We start from the raw sequence: 23,343 nt of genomic DNA, 5'->3' as shown, positions 1-23,343 counted from the left end.
GGTTTTGAAGTACTACAGATCTCTGGAGAGAGAGAGAGGGAGAGAGGGAGAGAGGGAGAGAGGGAGAGAGGGAGAGAGGGAGAGAGGGAGAGAAGGAGGAGGAGGAGGAGGAGGAGGAGGAGGAGGAGGAGGAGGAGGAGGAGGAGGAGGAGGAGGAGGGCTGGCTGTGCTATTCATTTTAGGCATCTAGAGGGATAGAAACCCTTACAAACCTGAAACAGTAAAATTTAGGTTGGAGACACGAAATTCGTCATTACGGGAGTGAAATTTCGATTACGAAATTGTAAATTACGATTTGAAAATTAATTACGAAATTACGAATTTGGGTCGTAATGTTAAATTTCGCATTCGTAATAAAAGCAGTTCGAAATTTCGAAAATTTCGGCTCATCTCTAGTTTCAGCTTGTGTGACTTGTTCAGTGGTGGTCGTCTTTCAGCCTTTCTTACCTTGGCCATGTCTCTGAGTATTGCACACCTTGTGCTTTTGGGCACTCCAGTGATGTTGCAGCTCTGAAATATGGCCAAACTGGTGGCAAGTGGCATCTTGGCAGCTGCACGCTTGATTTTTCTCAGTTCATGGGCAGTTATTTTGCGCCTTGGTTTTTCCACACGCTTCTTGCGACCCTGTTGACTATTTTGAATGAAACGCTTGATTGTTCAATGATCACGCTTCAGAAGCTTTGCAATTTTAAGAGTGCTGCATCCCTCTGCAAGATATCTCACTATTTTTGACTTTTCTGAGCCTGTCAAGTCCTTCTTTTGACCCATTTTGCCAAAGGAAAGGAAGTTGCCTAATAATTATGCACACCTGATATAGGGTGTTGATGTCATTAGACCACACCCCTTCTCATTACAGAGATGCACATCACCTAATATGCTTAATTGGTAGTAGGCTTTCGAGCTTATACAGCTTGGAGTAAGACAACATGCATAAAGAGGATGATGTGGTCAAAATACTCATTTGCCTAATAATTCTGCACTCCCTGTATATCAGGGGCACACAGCCCTTGAACAATGAAGACCTGCTTTAATCATACCAGTATTTAGGGAGGATGGTTGTATATTGCTACAAACAACCACCCTGCTACAATTTTACTCACAGTTCAGCAATCCTTAGTAGAATACGCTACAGACATAGGTTGAGAACTTTTGCCGACCAACAGCAGACAGTTTTAGCAGATCCAGACCAGGATTTCAGGATCAGACAGGCTTTCCACTGCTCTCCAATCCTGGTAAATTAGAGCTGTGGTGGCATTATCTGCATGGAGTTTGTATGCTCTCTCCGTGTCTGTGTGGGATTTCCTTTGGGTACTCTGGTTTCCTCCAATATCCCAAAACATACAGATATGTTAATTGGCTTCCCTAAAATTGGCCCTAGACTACGATGGACATTAGAGATGGCCTGAACAGTTCGCCGGCGGACAGTTCCTGGTGAATTTTCGCTGTTTGCATACTCGGCAAACTGTGAACATATGGCGTGTTCGACCTGCCCCCTATACATCATCATGGAGCCAAACTTTGACCCCTTACCTCACAGTCAGCAAAAACATGGCAGCCTTCAGCTAGCACCCCCTCCTTGACCACCCTATTAAAAAGCAGATGTGGTGGCCATATTGAATTCGTTCTCTGCTGGCTGCTGACTGTAGTGAGACCAGGATCAGACTTGCTGCAGATAGGTAAGGAAAGCATTAGCTAGGCCTGTGTTCTTGTTCCTCACTAGCTGTGAAAGCAAACAGCCCTTTTTGAGGACTAGCACATCGGTCTCCTGTGTTTTTTGTGTGTGACACTCCACAGCCCACTGACACCCAGAGCTGTGTGCACACTACTGCTATTGTTGTTGCCTCATTAAGTTGCAGGCACAGAACCACACCAGTGCATTATTCGTTCACTGTTTTCTGGTAGTACTATTGCATTTCTCTGTGTGTGACTTTCCACAGCACACTGACACCCAGAGCTGTGCACACTACTGCTATTGTGGCCACATTAAGTTGCAGGCACAGTACCACTCCAGTGCATTATTTGTAGAAATGTAATGTGATTTCTGCCCATTTGGGATTAAAACCCGACATTGCATCAACTTTTCCATTACCTTTGAGGCCATAAAAAGTCTTTGTAGGTTTTAAAATTCACCTGCCCCTTGAAGTCTATGGAGGTTCGCATATTTGCGAACATTTGCTGAAATTCTATGTTTGCGGCATCTCTAATGGACATATGACATTGGTAGGGACACTAGATTATGACTATGGTAGAGATTAGCTTGTGAGCCCCTCTGAATGACAGTCAGTGAGTGTCAAGACTATATACTCTGTAAAGCACTGTTAAAGATGGCAGCACTATATAAATACTAAATAAGATGTTTTTCAGTGCCAAAAATCCTGGCATTCTAATCTTACAGGACTACTAGGATGGAAAACTGTAAAATGTAAACTACATGGGTACACATACCTATAAAACCCACATTTCCCCCCAGAAGCACATGTAATGTACATGATTTTTTCCTATGCAGTTGACTCAGAATGTTTATTGTTAGACTGATGGCACTGAACACCTTAGGTTCTGGACGAGACCAGGGGGTTACTAAAAGTTTCCTTTGCTTTCAAAATCACTCTCAGAATGGAAGTGTCCAAATTCAACTATCAGTATAGTGTGCATGAGTAGGTGGACTACTTCAAAACTGTAGAAAGGTCCAGAGGCAGAGATGGGTTAAGATGCAATAGGGGCCCCTAGGGAAGGTAGTAGACCCCATTGTGGTCCTGTTGGTAAGCTGAAGTGGAGAGAAGTCAAAGAAGGTGGCCGGTTTTCCCTTTGATGCCCAGTAGGCCCTGGCAACTGTCTAGGTTGCCTGGTGGATAATCCTGCTCTGTCCAGAGCCTTCAGATTACTTGATTTGCGGCATTGATATCCTGCAAATTATAATGATCGAATCTGGACGACATCAATACCACATCACGAAACGATGGAACTAGCATGTTGTAAAGATCTTGCTCAAAAGCGCTCCATTGCGTGCACGGCGGTAGTGGCGCTCGATTTCCAGACAGATTCCCGCCGTAGCAATCTCCCCTTGACCTCTGGCATCGCAGGGGGGCCCAGGGGCTTTGGAGGGCCCTCCTCCACCCTCTCTTCAACCCCAAGTGCAACCAATTAGCAAAGAAAAATTCATTTTCGCTCACAAAAACTGTCCCCTCCACCTCCTCCTGGCATGCAGAGTAGCGTGTAGTGGGAGTGTCTGTAATATTTTCCTGCTTCCAGTTGCTGCTTCACAGCAGAACACTCTCTGCTGCCATTCGCCGGCTCCCAGTCATGTGACCCGCATAGGGTTCGGAGACCAAGGGGGCCCCATGCTATCATTTTTGCAGGGGGGCCCTATTAAGTCTAGTTACACACCTGCGCCAGTCTACCCCTGATATGTTATGTGCACCTCCCCGGACCCATTGTGAGTGCGCAATGTAGTTTTGGCTCATGTGTCCACTTGCGTCACGTGCTCCTCCTATGTCCCATGTCCTTCTTTATTGCCACCTGGGGCACCTGTATCCCTGTTACATCGCAGGGGCCAAAAAAACCCTGTTTGCAATGAAGAAAGATGCATTGGGGGAGGTGCGCCGGCATACAGATGAGCCAAAACTACACTGCACACTACATGGGGAGCCCGACACACGCAGACGGCTGGACACACTTCCAATAGATTTCATGCTGATGTGTGGTAGCAATAGATATCTCTATGATCAGATCTTTGATCAGATCTTAACTGAGGAAAACCAACATTTTGAGAGCATCTGACTACGGGACAAATGTACATGTTACATGAGTATAGTGCATACAGAGCCAGACATGGTCCTCCAGCACCCAAGGCTGAGACACCAAAGTGCGCCCCTCCATCCCTCCCACCACAGCCGTCACACACTGATTGCTATTAGACAAAGGGACACCCCAGGGCCCCCAACACCTTAATCTCTAGTTATCTGGCTTGCAGTCACTGCCATTTATCCTCTTTTCTTATTTCTCTCTGCTTCAAACACAGTAGGGGATTGATAGCTGAGTGAATTGTGTGCCCCCCTCCTACATGCGCCCTGAGGCTGGAGCCTCTCTCGCCTCTGCCTTGACCCAGCCCTGAGTGCATACATAAGTATTTTACAGTTTTTATCATAGTAGTCATTAAAGATGCATCAGCTGCTGCATTTGATTGGTCCATTTCTAAGCTTCACAAAAAAGTAGCATAACATTTCCATTAACTCAGAATTACTTACACCTCACTGACCATACCCACTTTTGGAGTTGATCTCCTGTTAAGATGTGTAGTCCAGATTTACCAAACTGAATCATGGCTTTATCTCTTGAACAGTTTGAAGATGAGTGGTAAGGACTCCAGTGGTCAAGTGACTTCCATTGCATGATCAAAGAAAAGTATTTGTGCACAATTATTTTTATTTTGTTTGCCAAACAGACTTATGGATTCTGTACAGAGCTGAGTACCATCAAGGGCCTTTCCTATTGAGGACAGCCAGTACAGCTCTTGTTATGTGATGGGCAGGGCCGGGTTGTGCATTGCAGGCACTGGGACTATATTTACCTCCCTCTGCTTCCTCCAGGACAGCATCTCCTCCCTGCTGGCCCGCAGCATGTGATCCCCAGGATGGCGGGTATGTGCTGCACCAGCGCCACATCACTCACCCACTCTTAGCAGATTAGCGATGGGATCACCAACCATATGTAAAGTCCTTGTTCCTCTCTGACTGCATCGCCACCTCATGTGACCCGGCAGCGCGTAACAGGTCACATGTGGCACCGCTGCAGTCACAAGTACAAACAGGACGCTGGACGGGCGGATGGAGATCCGGTCCTTGGAATGCTGAGATCAGGTGAGTTGAGTGAAGTGGTGCTACACATCTTGGGAGGGGGAGACGGGAAGTGCGAGACGGGGGTCATTTGGGAAGGGAAGCCACCTCTTTAGTTGTTGCCACCCTGAAGCACACGATTCACATTGCTTCATGGAAGACCCACCCCTGGTGAGGGTTAGCAGGGCAACACTTATACAGGGTGCAGCTAGGGCAACTTTTGTTATATGGAGGATGTCATTGGTATTCCCTGATCGTTGGAGAACATGCCCTGTTCATGTTGGAAAATACTGGGTCCATTAAGCCTGATTGTAATTTCTTGGAATGCCAGATATCTACCCCACCTCTTGGAGAGCTGGCAGCAGAGCAAGCGCTAAGTATATTACCTTACCCCATTACTGCTCTCAGTCTCACAACCTACAATTTTCTGAGTCTTTCTGCCATGTTGCCTCTGCTGACCATCACCACTGTCATTGTCACATGACACCAGACGCAGGAAAGGACAGCCCAGAGGAGGGACAATAATTACCACCATACTCTGTTGCATCCCCTGCAGGAAGACCAGAGATGCACTGAGAGCACTATAGGGAAAGAGGTGCTAACTGACTCCAACTCACGTGCGAGGAAAAATATGATGCATGCTGCAGTTTTCTGCAGCTTGCATCTGAATCCCCGTTACCGTGGATAGTACGAAAATGGGATACGAATGCGAATTTGCATCAGCACATTGCCCCGGACAGTGTAAATGTACCTTTAGCATGTAAGCCACTATAGGTAATACCAATTCTACAAAACGTTTCCAAAGCACAGTGCAGACAGCTTGTTTGTGAACAATTATGAATGCAGCAGCGTAGCTCTGTGTCCAAGGAAGCTGGAAGGCTGCAGCTGATGGTACATTAGTGCGAGTTGTCTTCCTAACATGCTGTCTAAGGCTTAGGGTGGAGACATAGGGACCACATTTTTCTGAATGGTTGCAGTACCACAATCTGCCCAGCAAGTGGTAGCTGTGCACTGTATATTACTTATTTACCTCTTATTTTCCTGAAATCCACAGTAAGCACTTACTTCCTGATTGTATTCTTCTAGCAGATTGCAGATGACTGGTTACAAGCCCATGATGAACCAAATTTCCCCCAACATATAAAACAGAAGTTGCTGGTAGGCAGGAAGAACAAATGTTATTATTTTGCGGGCAGTTTGTGGTACTTTGAGTTCGTTCTGCAAGATTTTTCCACGCTCATTTGCAATTTTTCAGATGCAGTGAAATACATTTAAAACAGGAACACGCGTCATGTGGGAAAAAGCAGAGAGATGTCAGATTTTAAATCGCAGCAAAAACGCAAACCATATACGATGCTCAAGAAGGCAATTTAAATACGGTGACCATACGTCCCGCTTTACCCGGGACGCGTCCCGCCTTCGGGGGGGGGGGGGGGGGGGGGTGCTGCCCCAGGCTGCTTGAGATCCCAGGAAACGTCCCGCTTTTAGCTGCGGGACGTTCCGACCGTGGGACTCTGGCCACCGTCCATTGCATAAACTGGCTGCAGGGTCTCATAGACGCTGCGCCAGTTCATTCCCCGCAGCCCCGCTCCAGCAGCCTGCATATTCCTCCGGCAGGTGAGCAGGGCTACGGGAAGATGGCTGTCAAAGCCCTGTACTGGAGACTATTTGTGTCTCCAGTACAGGGCTTCGGGCGCCATCTTCCCGTAGCCCTGCTCTCCGTGTCAGCGTGGGAGATTGCAGTGCAGGAGTAAGATGGTCCGGGGAGCAGCGCGCCAGAGGCCGGAGCAAGAGAAGAGTTCTGTCAGGTGAGTAAATGCTTTTTTTTCCAGGTGAAATGTGCCCACATTGCGTTTATTTTGTGCTGCCATGTTGCCCATTGTGTTTATTTTGTGCTGACATGTTGCCCATTGCGTTTGATTTGTGCTGACATGTTGCCCATTGCGTTTGTTTTGTGCTGACATGTTGCCCATTGCGTTTATTTTGTGCTGACATGTTGCCCATTGCGTTTGTTTTGTGCTGACATGTTGCGCATTGCGTTTATTTTGTGCTGACATGTTGCCCATTGCATTTATTTTGTGCTGCCATGTTGCCCATTGCATTTATTTTGTGCTGACATGTTGCCCATTGCGTTTGTTTTGTGCTGACATGTTGCCCATTGCGTTTGTTTTGTGCTGACATGTTGCCCATTGCGTTTATTTTGTGCTGACATGTTGCCCATTGCGTTTGTTTTCTGCTGACATGTTGCGCATTGCGTTTATTTTGTGCTGACATGTTGCCCATTGCATTTATTTTGTGCTGCCATGTTGCCCATTGCATTTGTTTTGTACTGACATGTTGCCCATTGCGTTTGTTTTGTGCTGCCATGTTGCCCATTGCGTTTATTTTGTGCTTACATGTTGCCCATTGCGTTTATTTTGTGCTGACATGTTGCCCATTGCGTTTGTTTTGTACTGAATGTTGCCCATTGTGTTTATTTTGTGCTGCCGTGTTGCCCATTGCATTTATTTTGTGCTGACATGTTGCCCATTACGTTTGTTTTGTGCTGCCATGTTGCCCATTGCGTTTGTTTTGTACTGACATGTTGCCCATTGCGTTTATTTTGTGCTGACATGTTGCCCATTGCGTTTATTTTGTGCTGACATGTTGCCCATTGCGTTTATTTTGTGCTGACATGTTGCCCATTGCGTTTATTTTGTGCTGACATGTTGCCCATTGCGTTTATTTTGTGCTGACATGTTGCCCATTGCATTTATTTTGTGCTGACATGTTGCCCACATTGCGTTTATTTGGGGCTGACATGTTGCCCATTGCGTTTTTTTTGTGCTGACATGTTGCCTATTGCGTTTATTTTGTGCTGACATGTTGTCCACATTGCGTTTATTTTCTGGTGTCTGGGGTAACTGTTGCTGCATTTATTATTTAATGGTCATAGTTGGCTGTGTTTGCTGCTTTGGGGTTACGGTATACTATTAAATAGCATCACACAGTTTCTACACACCCATGATGCGAATCCTCGTTTGACCACATCATTGCGTAAACACTGCTTTCTTATGCCTCGCTGTTACATCATTACGTTAGCTCCGCCCATACAATGTCATGGCCACGCCCATTTTTTTTGTGGCGTGCAGCCCCCCATTTTTCGGTGCGGCCAACCGACCCCCCCCTCCCTTCCTGCCGCCCTATCCCCCCGTCCAAGGTTGAGCCCACAAAAATCTGGTCACTCTAATTTAAATCAATGGCCAGTGCGATAGTGCAGGTGCAGAGTGCAGTATGATGCTCGTTCATGAAAAGGAGCACGCTTTTAGGTAATTATGTGTTTTTGATCTGAGGTTCACCTTGGGTATAAGTAACTTGGTATAAGAGCGCTTTGCAAGACTACCAAAGAAAGTTAATGAAATTTTGACCTGATAGGCAAGCAACATCTTGATATATAAGCATTGAACATATACACGCCTCATGTCACCACATGGGCAGATAGATCTCCCTTTGACCCTGCAGGACTGTACTCAATTGTACTTAATCTGAGTGTAGGGACTGTACAATGTCATATTTCTGTAAAAAGTAGACAAAAAACAACTGTCATTGGATAAGTTCCTTGTTAGAGCCACACAAAAGAAAGGTTGGTGTGAGCCAACAGATAGCAACGATTCTGTTATAGTCAAAGTTTTATTTACAATTTTACTCAACACAGTACAATGCTTTGTATTAAATCATTTTCTATAAATGTTCTTGGATTGTGGAAGAATCATCTGAGTTTCCATTAATCCTTATTGGGAAATTCGCTTTGATATAAGAGTGATTTGGATTACAAGCATGTTTCTGCAGTGCCATTCAATATAAATGAATCTGATCGCAACGGCATCACAAAGAATTGCATAGCAATGCAGTGCTGTGCATTTTAACGACCACCTGCATTGCACACAGTGGGGAAGGGGCTTTACAAATGCAGACATAATATGTCTCCTTTTTTTTTTCCATTAATGTAACTGTACCTACCCCCTCCCATGCAGATGTGGGCACAGGAAGCTTAAAGAAAAAGCCATAGCTATGAAGTGTATGTGCAACTGTGGTTTCAATTGAGTCATGGTGAGGCACTGGTGCACTGATTATCGAGGGGGCATGAAGGTTGCACTTGCTATGGGGAAGGGGGAGATTATGATTGCAATGCATATACACTCACCTAAAGGATTATTAGGAACACCTGTTCAATTTCTCATTAATGCAATTATCTAATCAACCAATCACATGGCAGTTGCTTCAATGCATTTAGGGGTGTGGTCCTGGTCAAAACAATCTCTTGAACTGCAAACTGAATCTCAGAATGGGAAAGGAAGGTGATTTAAGCAATTCTGAGCATGGCATGGTTGTGGGTGCCAGTGGGGCCGGTCTAAGTATTTCACAATCTGCTCAGTTACTAGGATTTTCACACACAACCATTTCTAGGGTTTACAAAGAATGGTGTGAAAAGGCAAAAACATCCAGTATGCGGCAGTCCTGTGGTCGAAAATGCCTTGTTGATGCTAGAGGTCAGAGGAGAATTGGCCGACTGATTCAAGCTGATAGAAGAGCAACGTTGACTGAAATAACTACTTGTTACAACCGTGGTATACAGCAAAGCATTTGTGAAGTGAAAAAACGCACAAGCTTGATTAGGATGGGCTACAACAGCAGAAGACCCCATTGGGTATCACTCATCTCCACTACAAATAGGAAAAAGAGGCTACAATTTGCACAAGCTCACCAAAGTTGGACAGTTGAAGACTGGAAAAATGTTGCCTGGTCTGATGAGTCTCGATAGAGTCAGAATTTGGCATAAACAGAATGAGAACATGGATCCACTGTGCAGGCTGGTGGTGGTGGTGTAATGGTGTGGGGAATGTTTTCTTGGCACACTTTAGGCCCCTTAGTGCCAATTGGGCATCATTTAAATGCCACGGGCTATCTGAGTATTGTTTCTGACCATGTCCATCCCTTCATGACCACCATGTACCCATCCTCTGATGGCTACTTCCAGCGGGATAATGCACCATGTCACAAAGCTTGAATCATTTCAAATTGGTTTCTTGAACATGACAATGAGTTCACTGTACTAAAATGGCCCCCACAGTCACCAGATCTCAACCCAATAGGGCAGCACGGTGGCGTAGTGGTTAGCTCTCTCGCCTTGCAGCGCTGGGTCCCTGGTTCGAATCCCAGCCAGGGCACTATCTGCAAAGAGTTTGTATGTTCTCTCCGTGTCTGCGTGGGTTTCCTCCGGGCACTCCGGTTTCCTCCCACATTCCAAAAACATACAGATAAGTTAATTGGCTCCCCCTAAAAATTGGCCCTAGACTACAGTACTTACACTACATAATATAGACATATGGCAATGGTAGGGATTAGATTGTGAGCTCCTTTGAGGGACAGTTAGTGACAGGACAATATATATATACACTGTACAGCACTGCGTAATATGTTGGCGCTATATAAATACTAAATAATATTAATAATAATAATAGAGCATCTTTGGGATGTGATGGAATGGGAGCTTGGTGCCCTGGATTTGCATCCCACAAATCTCCATCAATTGCAAGATGCTATCCTAATCAATATGGGCCAACATTTCTAAAGAATGCTTTATCTAACCATCTCAGTGTACGGCAGGAAAAGGAGAGACTCCAGGCTCCTCCTCCAAGGGAAACACAATTGACAAGTAGTTTAAAAGGCCCCCACCCCCTGCTACCCTCAGTATCTTGTGTTTCCGGCCTGCCGAGGACACATAGTTGACAGCTGTAGTTTATTTTTCTATTTTACGACTTTGTGTAGCTATGCAGAGCAGTGTGTTTGGGATAAGATCCCATCCTGGCCTGTGATTAGGCGTTGGGAAGTTTATCCTGCCTGCAATAGTTAGACATAGTGCTTCTGTTCACATGTGGTCATCATGTCTGTGTGTGTTATGACTCTGGGAATCTCCCCCCTTCCGTATTCTGAGTAATCATCCTGAAAGGCCGCTGATGATCTCACTTAGCTTGGCCAGACGGGCAGTTTGAGCGGTGAGTGGTGAGTGCGCGCGGACGCACAGTGGCATCTGACGAGGAGGAGGGGGAGACGGCTTGGATCAGATGGGCAACGCCATCCTCCAGCAGCCGTAGGAAGTGATCACAGCAGAAGCTTAAGTATGTGGTACTTCCGGATCACTCCAGTATAATGGAGGAGACAGAGACGCCGGCTGAGCGGTTGCTGTCACAAGCCATGGTGGATCCTCTGTCGGCAGACAACACGGTGATATAGCGTTTACCATGTATTTGCTTGGGGGGGAGAATCTGAGGTGGACAGTACAAAGATTAGAATCCCTAAGTTTCTCTTTTCTCCAGAAGGGGGTTAGCGATTGCTAAAAGCCCTTACCCCTGATCCTATTCCTGCGAGTTTCCAGAAGTAATTTTTTAGGTCTAGCATTTGCATACGCTTGGTACTTGCTAGCTGTGGGGACTGACAATTATTTGTTGGGGAAATGCATTCACATGGCTGAGATTAGAGTGGGTTCCCTTGTGCTTTTTCTTTTCCTGTGTATAAACAAGCTAGCAATAGATGCAGGACAGGATGAAGGTGGAATGTTGCCATTGCAGCAATAGGCTTCTCCGGAATTATAACAAATTAACTAGTCAAGCCTGCACAGGAATGAGGTTGATTAGCAAAATTATGTAAGGGGTTATAGAAACTTTCACCCAACAGATCTTTTAATAGTTTCAGGTAGCCCCCGCATATGCTTGATAGCTTTGCTTTCATTTACAGAGGCTGGTCAGCCTTGCATTCATTTGCATTTATTTGCAGGTGCCTTGTTAGCCTTGCGCTCATTCGCATAGGCTTGTTAGCCTTGCGCTCATTTGCATAGGCTTGTTAGCCTTGCGCTCTTTCGCATAGGCTTGTTAGCCTTGCACACTTTCGCATAGGCTTGTTAGCCTTGCGCTCTTTCGCATAGGCTTGTTAGCCTTGCGCTCATTCGCATAGGCTTGTTAGCCTTGCGCTCAATCGCATAGGCGTGTTAGCCTTGCGCTCATGCGCATAGGCTTGTTAGCCTTGCGCTCATTCGCATAGGGTTGTTAGCCTTGCGCTCATGCGCATAGGCTTGTTAGCCTTGCGCTCAATCGCATAGGCTTGTTAGCCTTGCGCTCATTCGCATAGGCTCGTTAGCCTTGCGCTCATTCGCATAGGCTCGTTAGCCTCGCGCTCATTCGCATAGGCTCGTTAGCCTCGCGCTCATTCGCATAGGCTCGTTAGCCTCGCGCTCATTCGCATAGGCTCGTTAGCCTCGCGCTCATTGGCATAGGCTCGTTAGCCTCGCGCTCATTGGCATAGGCTCGTTAGCCTCGCGCTCATTCGCAGAGGCTCGTTAGCCTCACGCTCATTCGCATAGGCTCTTTAGCCTCGCGCTCATTGGCATAGGCTCGTTAGCCTTGCGCTCATTGACATAGGCTCGTTAGCCTCGCGCTCATTGGCATAGGCTCGTTAGCCTCGCGCTCATTGGCATAGGCTCGTTAGCCTCGCGCTCATTGGCATAGGCTCGTTAGCCTCGCGCTCATTCGCAGAGGCTCGTTAGCCTCACGCTCATTCGCATAGGCTCTTTAGCCTCGCGCTCATTGGCATAGGCTCGTTAGCCTTGCGCTCATTGGCATAGGCTCGTTAGCCTCGCGCTCATTGGCATAGGCTCGTTAGCCTCGCGCTCATTGACATAGGCTCGTTAGCCTCGCGCTCATTGGCATAGGCTCGTTAGCCTCGCGCTCATTGGCATAGGCTCGTTAGCCTCGCGCTCATTGGCATAGGCTCGTTAGCTTCCCGCTCATTGGCATAGGCTCGTTAGCCTCGCGCTCATTCGCAGAGGCTCGTTAGCCTCGCGCTCATTGGCAGAGGCTCGTTAGCCTCGCGCTCATTCGCAGAGGCTCGTAGGCCTCGCGCTCATTCGCAGAGGCTCGTTAGCCTCGCGCTCATGCGCAGAGGCTCGTTAGCCTCGCGCTCATGCGCAGAGGCTCGTTAGCCTCGCGCTCATGCGCAGAGGCTCGTTAGCCTCGCGCTCATGCGCAGAGGCTCGTTAGCCTCGCGCTCATGCGCAGAGGCTCGTTAGCCTCGCGCTCATGCGCAGAGGCTCGTTAGCCTCGCGCTCATGCGCAGAGGCTCGTTAGCCTCGCGCTCATGCGCAGAGGCTCGTTAGCCTCGCGCTCATGCGCAGAGGCTCGTTAGCCTCGCATTATTTTCAATCTTCCATATACAGAGAATTGAAGGGATTGCCTTTTGGGAGAACCAAAGACTGATTGGTCCAGATACGCATTATAGATAGGACTCTTCTCAGGTCAGGACCAACATCTTGGTCGAAAGGTGCTTCAGGCAGCAGTCCCTCCCTCATGTGAGTATGGGGTTACTTGCCTGTCTCTCCTTTTCCTGTCGTACACTGAGATGGTTAGAGAAAGGTCAGTTTAGACTTACCTGGTAAAGATGTTTCTAAACATCTCAGTGTACGGCATACTACATCCCTCCCTCTATGCTGCCTTCTATCCTTTCTTCCTGATATTTGCACTCTTTTTGTGTGGATTGAGGTGTAGACGGGAGTCTGGGTCACGTTTGGGTGTCTCGTTGGCCGGATTTCTTGTCTATATACTGAGGGTAGCAGGGGGTGGGGGCCTTTTAAACTACTTGTCAATTGTGTTTCCCTTGGAGGAGGAGCCTGGAGTCTCTCCTTTTCCTGCCGTACACTGAGATGTTTAGAAACATCTTTACCAGGTAAGTCTAAACTGACCTTTCAGCACTTTGTTGAATTAATGCCACATAGAATTAAGGCAGCTCTGAAGGGAAAAGGGGGTCAAACACCGTATTAGTATGGTGTTCCTAATAATCCTTTAGGTGAGTGTACAGTCCTGGCCAAATGTTTTGAGACTGTCAAAAATATTGGAAATTAGAAAAGTCGGTGCATAAGTTTTTATAATAGCAATTTGCATATACTCCAGAATGTTATGAAGAGTGCTCAGATGAATTGCATAGTCCTTCTTTGCCATGAAAATTAACTTAATCCCAAAAAAAAACTTTCCACTGCATTTCATTGCTGTTATTAAAGGAATACTTAAGTCTAAAAAAAAAAAATGATATTTACTCACCCGGGGCATCCCTCAGCCCCCTGAAGCTGTATGGTGCCCTCGCAGCCCCGCTCCGATCGTCCTGTCCCCGCCGGCGGCTACTTCCGGGTTCGGCGACAGCCGCCGACAGGCTGGGAACACGAGTAATTTTCCACGTTCTCAGCTGCTATACCCCCGTCTATGCTGCTGTAGCGTATAGCATATACGCTATAGCAGCATAGAGGGTGATATAGCGTCTGGGAACGCAGAAAATCACTCGCGTTCCCAGCCTGTCGGCGGCTGTCGCCGATCCCGGAAGTAGCCGCTGGCGGGGACAGGACGATCGTAGCGAGGCGGCGAGGGCACCATCCAGCTTCAGGGGGCTGAGGGATGCCCCGGGTGAGTAAATATCATTTTTTTTTTTTTAGACTTAAGTTTTCCTTTAAAGGACCTGCTGAGATCATTTCAGTAATCGTCTTGTTAGCTCAGGTGAGAATGTTGACGAGCACAAGGCTGGAGATCATTATGTCAGGCTAATTGGGTTAGAATGGCTGACTTGACATGTTAAAAGGAGGGTGATGCTTGAAATCGCTGATCTTCCATTGTTAACCATGGTGACCAGCAAAGAAACGCATGCAGCCATCATTGCGTTGCATAAAAAATGGCTTCACAGGCAAGGATATTGTGGCTACTAAGATTGCACCTAAATCAACAATTTATAGGATCATCAAGAAATTCAAGGAAAGAAGTTCAATTCTTGTTAAGAAGGCTTCAGGGCTCCAAGAAAGTCTAGCAAGCGCCAGGATCGTCTCCTAAAGAGGATTCAGCTCCGAGATCGGAGTGCAACTAGTGCAGAGGTTTTGTACAGCAGAAGGAAATGGCAGCGCTTCCAAACAGACGCTGCACCTGAATTGACTACCTGCACAAGTATGCAGAGCTCGACTAACGGGCAGGTTACACACCTTGCATTCAAAACAGGTACAGTAAAGGGGGCGTTAGCTTCAGCATAAGTTGTGCACAAATTATCCCTAATAGACTCTCCTACGGCGGTGACGTGCCCCAACAGGAGAGAAACTAACCACTAATCTAGCAGTGAAACATATCAAAAAGTGAAGCATATTCAAACAATGAAAATTGTCCAAAAAAGAAAAAAGGGTTAAAACCTCAATCTAATGTAATGGTGAAGCATATTCACCATTATATAGTATCTGCATATATAGTGCAGAGGTTGCTCAAAGGGCAGCAGGCAGGTAAGAGCGCATCTGCACACACAGTGAGGCAAAGACTTTTGGAAGATGGCCTGGTGTCAAGAAGGGCAGCAAAGAAGCCAATTCTCTCCCAAAAATAAATCAGGGACATATTGATCTTCTGCAGAAAGTATGGTGAATGGACTGCTGAGGACTGGGGCAAAGTCATATTCTCCAATAAAGCCCCTTTCCAATTGTTTGGGCCATCTGGAAAAAGGCTTGTCAGGAGAAGAAAAGGTGAGTGCTACCATCAGTCCTGTGTCATACCAACAGTAAAGCATCCAGAGACCATTCATGTGTGTGGTTGCTTCTCAACCAAAAGAGTGGGCTCACTCACAATTTTGCCAAAAAACACAGTCATGAATAAAGAATGGTACCAAAACACCCTCCAACAGCAACTTCTTCCAACTATCCAACAACAGTTTGGTGAACAACAATGCATTTTCCAGCACGATGTAGCACCGTGTCACAAGGCAAAAGTGATAACTAAGTGGCTCGGGGGACCAAAACGTTGAAATTTTGAGTCCATGGCCTGGAAACCCCCCAAATCTTAATCCCATTGAGAACTTGTGGTCATTCCTCAAGAGGTGGGTGGACAAACAAAAACCAACTAATTCTGAGAAATTCAAAGAAGTGATTATGAAAGAATGAGTTGCTATTAGTCAGGATTTGGCCCAGAAATTGATTGAGAGCATGCCCAGTCGAATTGCAGAGGTCCTGAAAAAGAAGGGCCAACATTGTAAATACTGACTCTTTGCATAAATCCCATGTAATTGTCAATAAAAGCATTTGGAACGTATGAAGTGCTTATAATTATATTTCAGGACATCACATAAATAAACAACTGAAACAAAGATCTAAAAGCAGTTTAGCAGCAAACTTTGTGAAAACTAATATTTTTGACAGTCTCAAAACTTTTGGCCAGGACTGTAGTTCAGGCATTACATGTTGCCAGGATCTCTTGTATGCAGTCCATGTAGAGAGAGTAGTTATGGGCAATTATAGATGAAGGGAGAGAAGCATTTCTTTATTTTCACTGGAGCCCTAGTGGTCTAGCATTGCTGCCTCGTGCTGCAAGTTTTCACACTCAGTCTGTTTCCAGTGTTTGAATGTATCTTTATTGCTCATATTTCTGAGCACTTTAAAGACAACTGAAGTGAGAGGGATATGGAGGCTGCCATATTTCTTTATTTAAACAATACCAGTTGCCTGGCAGCCCTGCTGGTCTATTTGGCTGCAGCAGTGTCTGAATAACACCAGAAACAAGCATGCAGCTCATTCTGCCAGATCTGACAATAATGTCAGAAACACCTGATATGCTGCAAGCTTGTTCAGGGTTTATGGCTAAAATAAATAGAGGCAGATGATCGGCAGGACAGCCAGGCAATTGGCATTGCTTAAAAAGAAATAAATCGGGCAGCCTACACATCCCTCTCACTTCAGGTATGCTTTTTAATATACATTTTTAACTTCTGATCATAGATTAGAACATATTACATAAAACACCACAAGGTGGCAGCATCTGAACACTAAATACAGGTCTACCACAAGTTATTTGTTTCAAGTTACTAACCAGAACACGCTATTAAACAATATGGTACTAATATAATGTTCAGTGGTGCATCTCCGAGAGCTCATTATCATAATATGCCTGGCTTAGCCAAAAGAAATCGGGTCCACCTAAAAATGAATATTGCTAGATTAATAATTCCCCAAAGGATATATATATTTTTGTTGAGCTTTTCATATCTTATTCTATTATCATTATTATAAATGTACATTTATATAGTGCTGACATATCATGGTCATGTCACTATCACTTTAAGAATCTAACTCATAGTTCATGTAAGCTATGGATGAAATCCAAACAGACTCATTCCACATGACTTTGGTAGATCCCCAGTATGGATATCTGTGATCTGCAACACATACTGTACATGTAAATATGTATCCTCTCCCTTCATCTCTTGTCACGTGTCTGTAGAATGCCAGTAACTATTTGTTCAGTTGTATTACCATAAAGTATTAACATAAAACTAAACTCCTTGACCTTTCCCCTGCCTTTGACACTGTGGATCACTCTCTGCTTCTCCAGATACCGTATATACTCGCATACAAGCCGAATTTTTGACCCCCAAAAAGGGGGTCAAAAGTTGGGGGGTCGGCTTGTATGCGAGTCTTCCCTGGTGGTATAGTGGTTAGTGGTGGGTGGTGGGTGTTCCGCGCCCCGCTCCCCCCCCTCCCCGCTCCCCCCGCTGCTATTACCTGCAGGCAGCGGCCGCTTCCTAATCCGCGTTCCTCTTCTGAAACTTTGCAGCGTGTATGACAGCAGCGCGCCCGGCGCTGCTGCTGTGACGATGCAGGGGCAGGAAAGAGCGGTTCCCTTGGTAACGGCGATACAGATCGCCGCTATAGGGAGCCGCGCTCTTTCCTGCACTCTGCATCGTCACAGCAGCAGCGCCGGGCGCGCTGCTGTCATACACGCTGCAAAGTTACAGAAGGGGAACGCGGATTAGGAAGCGGCCGCTGCCTGCAGGTAATAGCAGCGGGGGGAGCGGGGAGCGGGGGTGGGGGCGGGAGTACTACCTACCTATGCTGGGCACTATACTGGCTAAACTGGGCACTATACTGGCTAAACTGGGCACTATACTGGTTAACCTGGGCACTATACTGGCTAAACTGGGCACTATACTAGCTAAACTGGGCACTATACTAGCTAAACTGGGCACTATACTGGCTAAACTGGGCACTATACTAGCTAAACTGGGCACTATACTGGCTAAACTGGGCACTATACTGGCTAAACTGGGCACTATACTAGCCATACTGGGGCACTATACTAGCTAAACTGGGCACTATACTGGCTAAACTGGGCACTTTACTAGCCATACTGGGGCACTACACTGGCTAAACTGGGCACTATACTGGCTAAACTGGGCACTATACTGGCTAAACTGGGCACTATACTAGCTAAACTGGGCACTATACTGGCTAAACTGGGCACTATACTGGCTAAACTGGGCACTATACTAGCTAAACTGGGCACTATACTAGCTAAACTGGGCACTATACTGGCTAAACTGGGCACTATACTAACTAAACTGGGCACTTTACTAGCCATACTGGGGCACTATACTAGCTAAACTGGGCACTATACTAGCTAAACTGAGGCACTACCTACCCATACTGGGCACTATACTGGCTATACTGGGCACTTTACTAGCTATACTGGGCACTATACTAGCTATACTGGACACTACCTACCTATACTGGGCACTATACTAGCTATACTGGGACACACTGGGGGGCTGCACCAATCCAGCATTTCCTACCCCCGGCTTATATGGGGGTCAATCATTTTTCCCAGTTTTTTCTGGGAAAAGTTGGGGGGTCGGCTTATATGCGGGTCGGCTTATATGCGAGTATATACGGTACTCTTGTCACTGGGTGTCAAGGGCCTAGCACATTCTTGGATTAGCTCCTGTCTGTCTGGATTCTCTTTCACTGTCTCCTATTCCAACACTAACTGATCTCCATGCCCATGACCAGATTTATACTTTTTCTGCCCCTAGGACAATGTGTTGTGGCTTCTAGGGATGGTCGCTGCATTCTGCGGAATTACAAATTCCGCGATTCCGGTGGAATTTGGTGATTCCGGTTCCAAAGCGACGGAACGGAATTGCTATAGCCCTAATTTGGAATTTCCGCGGAGCAAAACGAAATTCCGCTGAATTTTACGGAATTAAAAATGTTTTCCCCCCTAACTGATTTCTACCTAATAAAAGGTATTTCTACTCAACAGACTCACTCCCTTCCTACGGAGGGAGGAGGGTCTCGTCTTCCAGGGAATTGTAGGATTTCAAAAGCCAGCTTACATACCTTGGCCAGGAATTGAACCCAGGTCTTGGCCAGGAATTGAACCCAGTTAACACAAAGGAGAAAGAGTTGGCCCTGCATGAACCGCACCACAAGGTATTGAAGTACAAAAAATAGCCTTTATTAAACCATACCAACAATAAAACCATTTAAAAACAAATCACACAATATGAAAAATGCCCTCAACAATTACACAATAAATGCTGAATAGTATATCTAAACACCTGCAAGGTATGTAATAATGATACAGTTGTCTGCCAGTAGCGGTGTGGAGGTGAGAGAGTGAAACAGAAGAGATCCAGAAATGAAAATGGACCAGCCTGTGAAGGTGAAATTCACCAGGTCAAAAAAAAGAGTGAAAATCAGACCCTATATCCAAGATAGATAGGACGCCCAAGTATAGGGGCCAAACAAGGCCAAACAGTGAAGAATATGGAGCTCGGAAGGTGAGTGAAAGTGAGGGAGGGAGGGAAGACATTTAAAGAAACAGTTTTTTTTAATTAAAAAACACAAACAATAATATTTATTAAAAAAAAAATAAACATGGGGGGAGCGATCAGACCCCACCAACAGAGAGTTCTGTTGGTGGGGAGAAAAGGGGGGGGGGGGATCACTTGTGTGCTGTGTTGTGCGGCCCTGCAGCTTGGCCTTAAAGCTGCAGTAGCCTATTTTACTAAAAATGGCCTGGTCAATGCGGTCCTCAAGAGGTTAATGAAGTCTACTATTGTGTATGAAAGACTTATATCATTTATTTATACACTGTCATCATCTTCTATGGCACTGTACATAGAACAAAACAGAGAATAGTGGATGCTGTTAATACTTAGTTCATGCACAGTACATTCAGAATCTAAAGCAATTATATCTAAACATTGAGAAATACAGGCACATGTTCATTTGGTAGAATAAATTCTGCAAGAGGATCTCAGGTACGATTCTACCTCTTAAGTCTGGCAAACATACAGGTGTCGTGGAAACAGCCGGAGAAAGAACTATAACACTATCTGCAATGTGTTATGAGAAAAATACTTAGCAGCCCAGGACTCTCTGGAATCATTTGGCCCCAAGGACCCACTTAGGTTGTTTAGTGGGTAGTCCGAATCAGCTCAAAATAATCTCTTTTTTAACTAACGACACATTGAGAAGATTATCGTCTTTAAAACAGGGATTACTAGTTGTTCTAGGCCTACTGGGGCTAATATAGAAGCTACTGTAGAAAATCAGAGATCAAGGTGCGAAAGGCTAACAAGTGTGTTTCTTAGTAACTGCTTCTGGTGTCCATCACAGGTGCTCTTTATATCCCTTTATTTAGTCCACTCTGAAAATAAAGTCCAGTACCAGTAATTTCACTGCCACCTATTAAAGTATACTTGTAATTTTTGAAGGCCAGTCCAAAACCATGTACCTTTTTGGCATACTCTCAGCAGTTCTGGTAGCACTGAATTCTTCTGTTCAGAGATCAACAGAGTTAGCAGAATTCCATCACTTTGCAGAGAGTCACCAGTTCTCTCTTTGTGTGTCTTAATGTTACTCAAGAGCCATTTCAGTCCTGAAAGAAGTCAAATAGTCCATACTGCTATACACCTGTTTGCTGTTTTATATGCATTTCCTCACCGCTTACAATATAAGGATGAAAGATATTTGTTGACGCTCTGAATCAAGTGCTCCATCACCCTAACCCTAATTGCTGGTCTGCTGTAAGGCCTCCAAACTTGGTATGGTTTTCAAATAAGCTCAAAAACAGTGCATAGAGAGCTTCATGGAGTGGGTTTCCATGGGGAAGCAGCTGTATCCAAGCCTTACATCACCAAGTGCAATGCAAAGCGTTGGATGCTGTGGTGTAAAGCACAGCAGCACTGGACTCTAACGTAGTGGACACATGTTCTCTGGAGTGCCAAATCATATATCTCTGCCTGGCAAATTGATGGAGAAGTCTAGGTTTTGTGGATGCTAGGAGAATGGTATTTGCCTGACTGCATTGAGCCAAGTGTAATGTTTGTTGGAGGGGGAGTAAGGTGGGGGGTTGATTTTTGAGGGTTGTGCTTGACCCATTGGTTCCAGGAAAAGGAACTATGAATGTTACAGGATACCAACATAACTTTAATGATTTCAGGCTCCCAACTTTGTGGGAATAGTGTGGGGGCGGCCCCTTACTGCTCCATCATCCAAAAGACATGGATAAGAGAGTTTGGTGTTGAGTAGGAACATGACTGACTGGCAAAGAGTCCCGACTGCCACTTGAAAGAACATGTTTGGGATAAATTACAGCAGAAACTAGTGAATGTTTTGTCTTTCCAAATCATATAATCAATAATAGTCATGTGGTATACACCTATGCATCATATGTATCATAAAGATTTTGTAACACATGGCCTTAGTATAGCATTCAGTTAACTGCTGCTGTACATGTCCAACTTATCTTCATATAGCATGGGACCTCTACCCTACATATAGCATGGCATATCTCATTTCTATATACCATGGCACATCTTGGGCTTGATTAACACAGCCTTGATAATTCTTATCTCATGCAAAAAACGTTACGCGCACTAGAACGCTAGCACGACCGTTATAAGAGTTATCCAGGGGTGGACTGACAACTCATGGGGCCCCTGGGCAATAGGAAATTATGGGGCCCCCATACCAGTGTTACCCACCTTTCATGTTATATTTTTACAGACTAAGCTATAATAATTTACTGACAACAGATAGTTTACACTGATAAAAACCCCTGCGCCACGCACGCCGAAAAGTGGATGTGGTCACGCCAACAGAATGTGGGCGTGGTCATGGGTGGGGCAAAATATACATGAACTTAGCAGTGGTGTAAAAGGTCTCCCGGGGAAGTTTGAACTCTGCCATAGTGTTTCCCCCCAAAATACATGTAATTTGACAGCATTTCACCAAAAATCCATGCAATTTGGCAGAGGTTCCTCCAAAATACAGATAATATGGCAGTCGTTTCCCCAAAATAGACGTAATCTGGCAGCAGCGGTTCCCCCAAATACACATAATTTGGCAGTGGCTCCCCAAAAATTGCGTAATCTGGCAGCAGCTCCTCAAAAATACATTTAATCTGGCAGCAGTGGTTCCCCCAAAATACACATAATCTGGAAGCAGCGGTTCCGCCATTATTCACAATCTGGCAGCGGTTCCCCAAAAATACACATAATCTGACAGCAGTTTCCCAAAATACACTTAATCTGGCAGCAGCAGTTCCCCAAAAATAGTTAATCTGGCAGCAGTTCCCCCAAAATAGGTGACCCCAGTATAGGTAACCAGGTCAAAAGGTATCCCCAGTGGAAGTAACCAGGTCTATAAGTTTTCCCAGTGCAGGTATCCAGGTCTATAGGTGTCCCCAGTATACGTAGCCATGTCTATAGGTGTCCCCAGAATAGATAACCAGGTCTATAGATGTCCCCAGTTTAGATAGCCAGGTCTATAGGTGTCCCCAGAATAGGTAGCCAGGACTATAGGCGTTCCCAGAATAGGTAGCCAGGTCTATGGGTGTCCCCAGTATAGGTAGCCAGGTGTATGGGTGTCCCCAGTATAGGTAGCCAGGTTACAGGTGTTTCCAGAATAGGTAGCCAGGCCTATAGGTGTCCCCAGTACAGATAGCCAGGTCTATCCGTGTCTCCTGTAGAGATAGCCAGGTCTGTAGGTGTCCCCAGTATATGTAGCCAGGTGGATAGGTGTCCCCAATATATGTATCCAGGTCTATAGGTGTCCCCAATATATGTAGCCAGGTCTATAGGTGTCCCCAGTATATGTAGCCAGCTGTATAGGTGTCCCCAGTATATGTAGCCAGCTGTATAGGTGTCCCCAGTATATGTAGCCAGGTCTATAGGTGTCCCTAGTATAGCCAGGTCTATAGGTGCTCCCAGTATATGCAGCCAGGTTTGTAGGTGTCCCCAGGAGGGGAGGCAGCCAGTGAAAGGGAGCTGTGAGCAGAGCGATGGGGAAGGGGGGACGTCTTCCCCCCTTCCCTCACCCTGGGGCCCCCCTTCCTGGCTCTCCCCTCCGGAATATTTAAGTGTTGCACAGCGGCTGACAGCGGGCGGGGACTTACCGATGTTCTTCCAGCCGCTGGAAGGAGCTCTGATCTGTGCGCCACTAGTCTGGTCTTGGGTAGACCAGACTAGCGGCGCACAGATCAGAGCTCCCTACGGTGGCTGTAACAGCGGTAAGTCCCCGCCCGCTGTAAGCCGCTGTGCGACACTTAAATATTCCGGAACAAGAGTAGGAGGCGCCCGTGGACATATATTGCTTATTTTGATCATATATACAATAATTGTAATACTTGAA

Source organism: Hyperolius riggenbachi, chromosome 2 (genome assembly GCF_040937935.1).
Source record: "Hyperolius riggenbachi isolate aHypRig1 chromosome 2, aHypRig1.pri, whole genome shotgun sequence".
Lineage (NCBI taxonomy): Eukaryota > Metazoa > Chordata > Amphibia > Anura > Hyperoliidae > Hyperolius > Hyperolius riggenbachi.
This window is presented reverse-complemented; position numbering follows the sequence as displayed.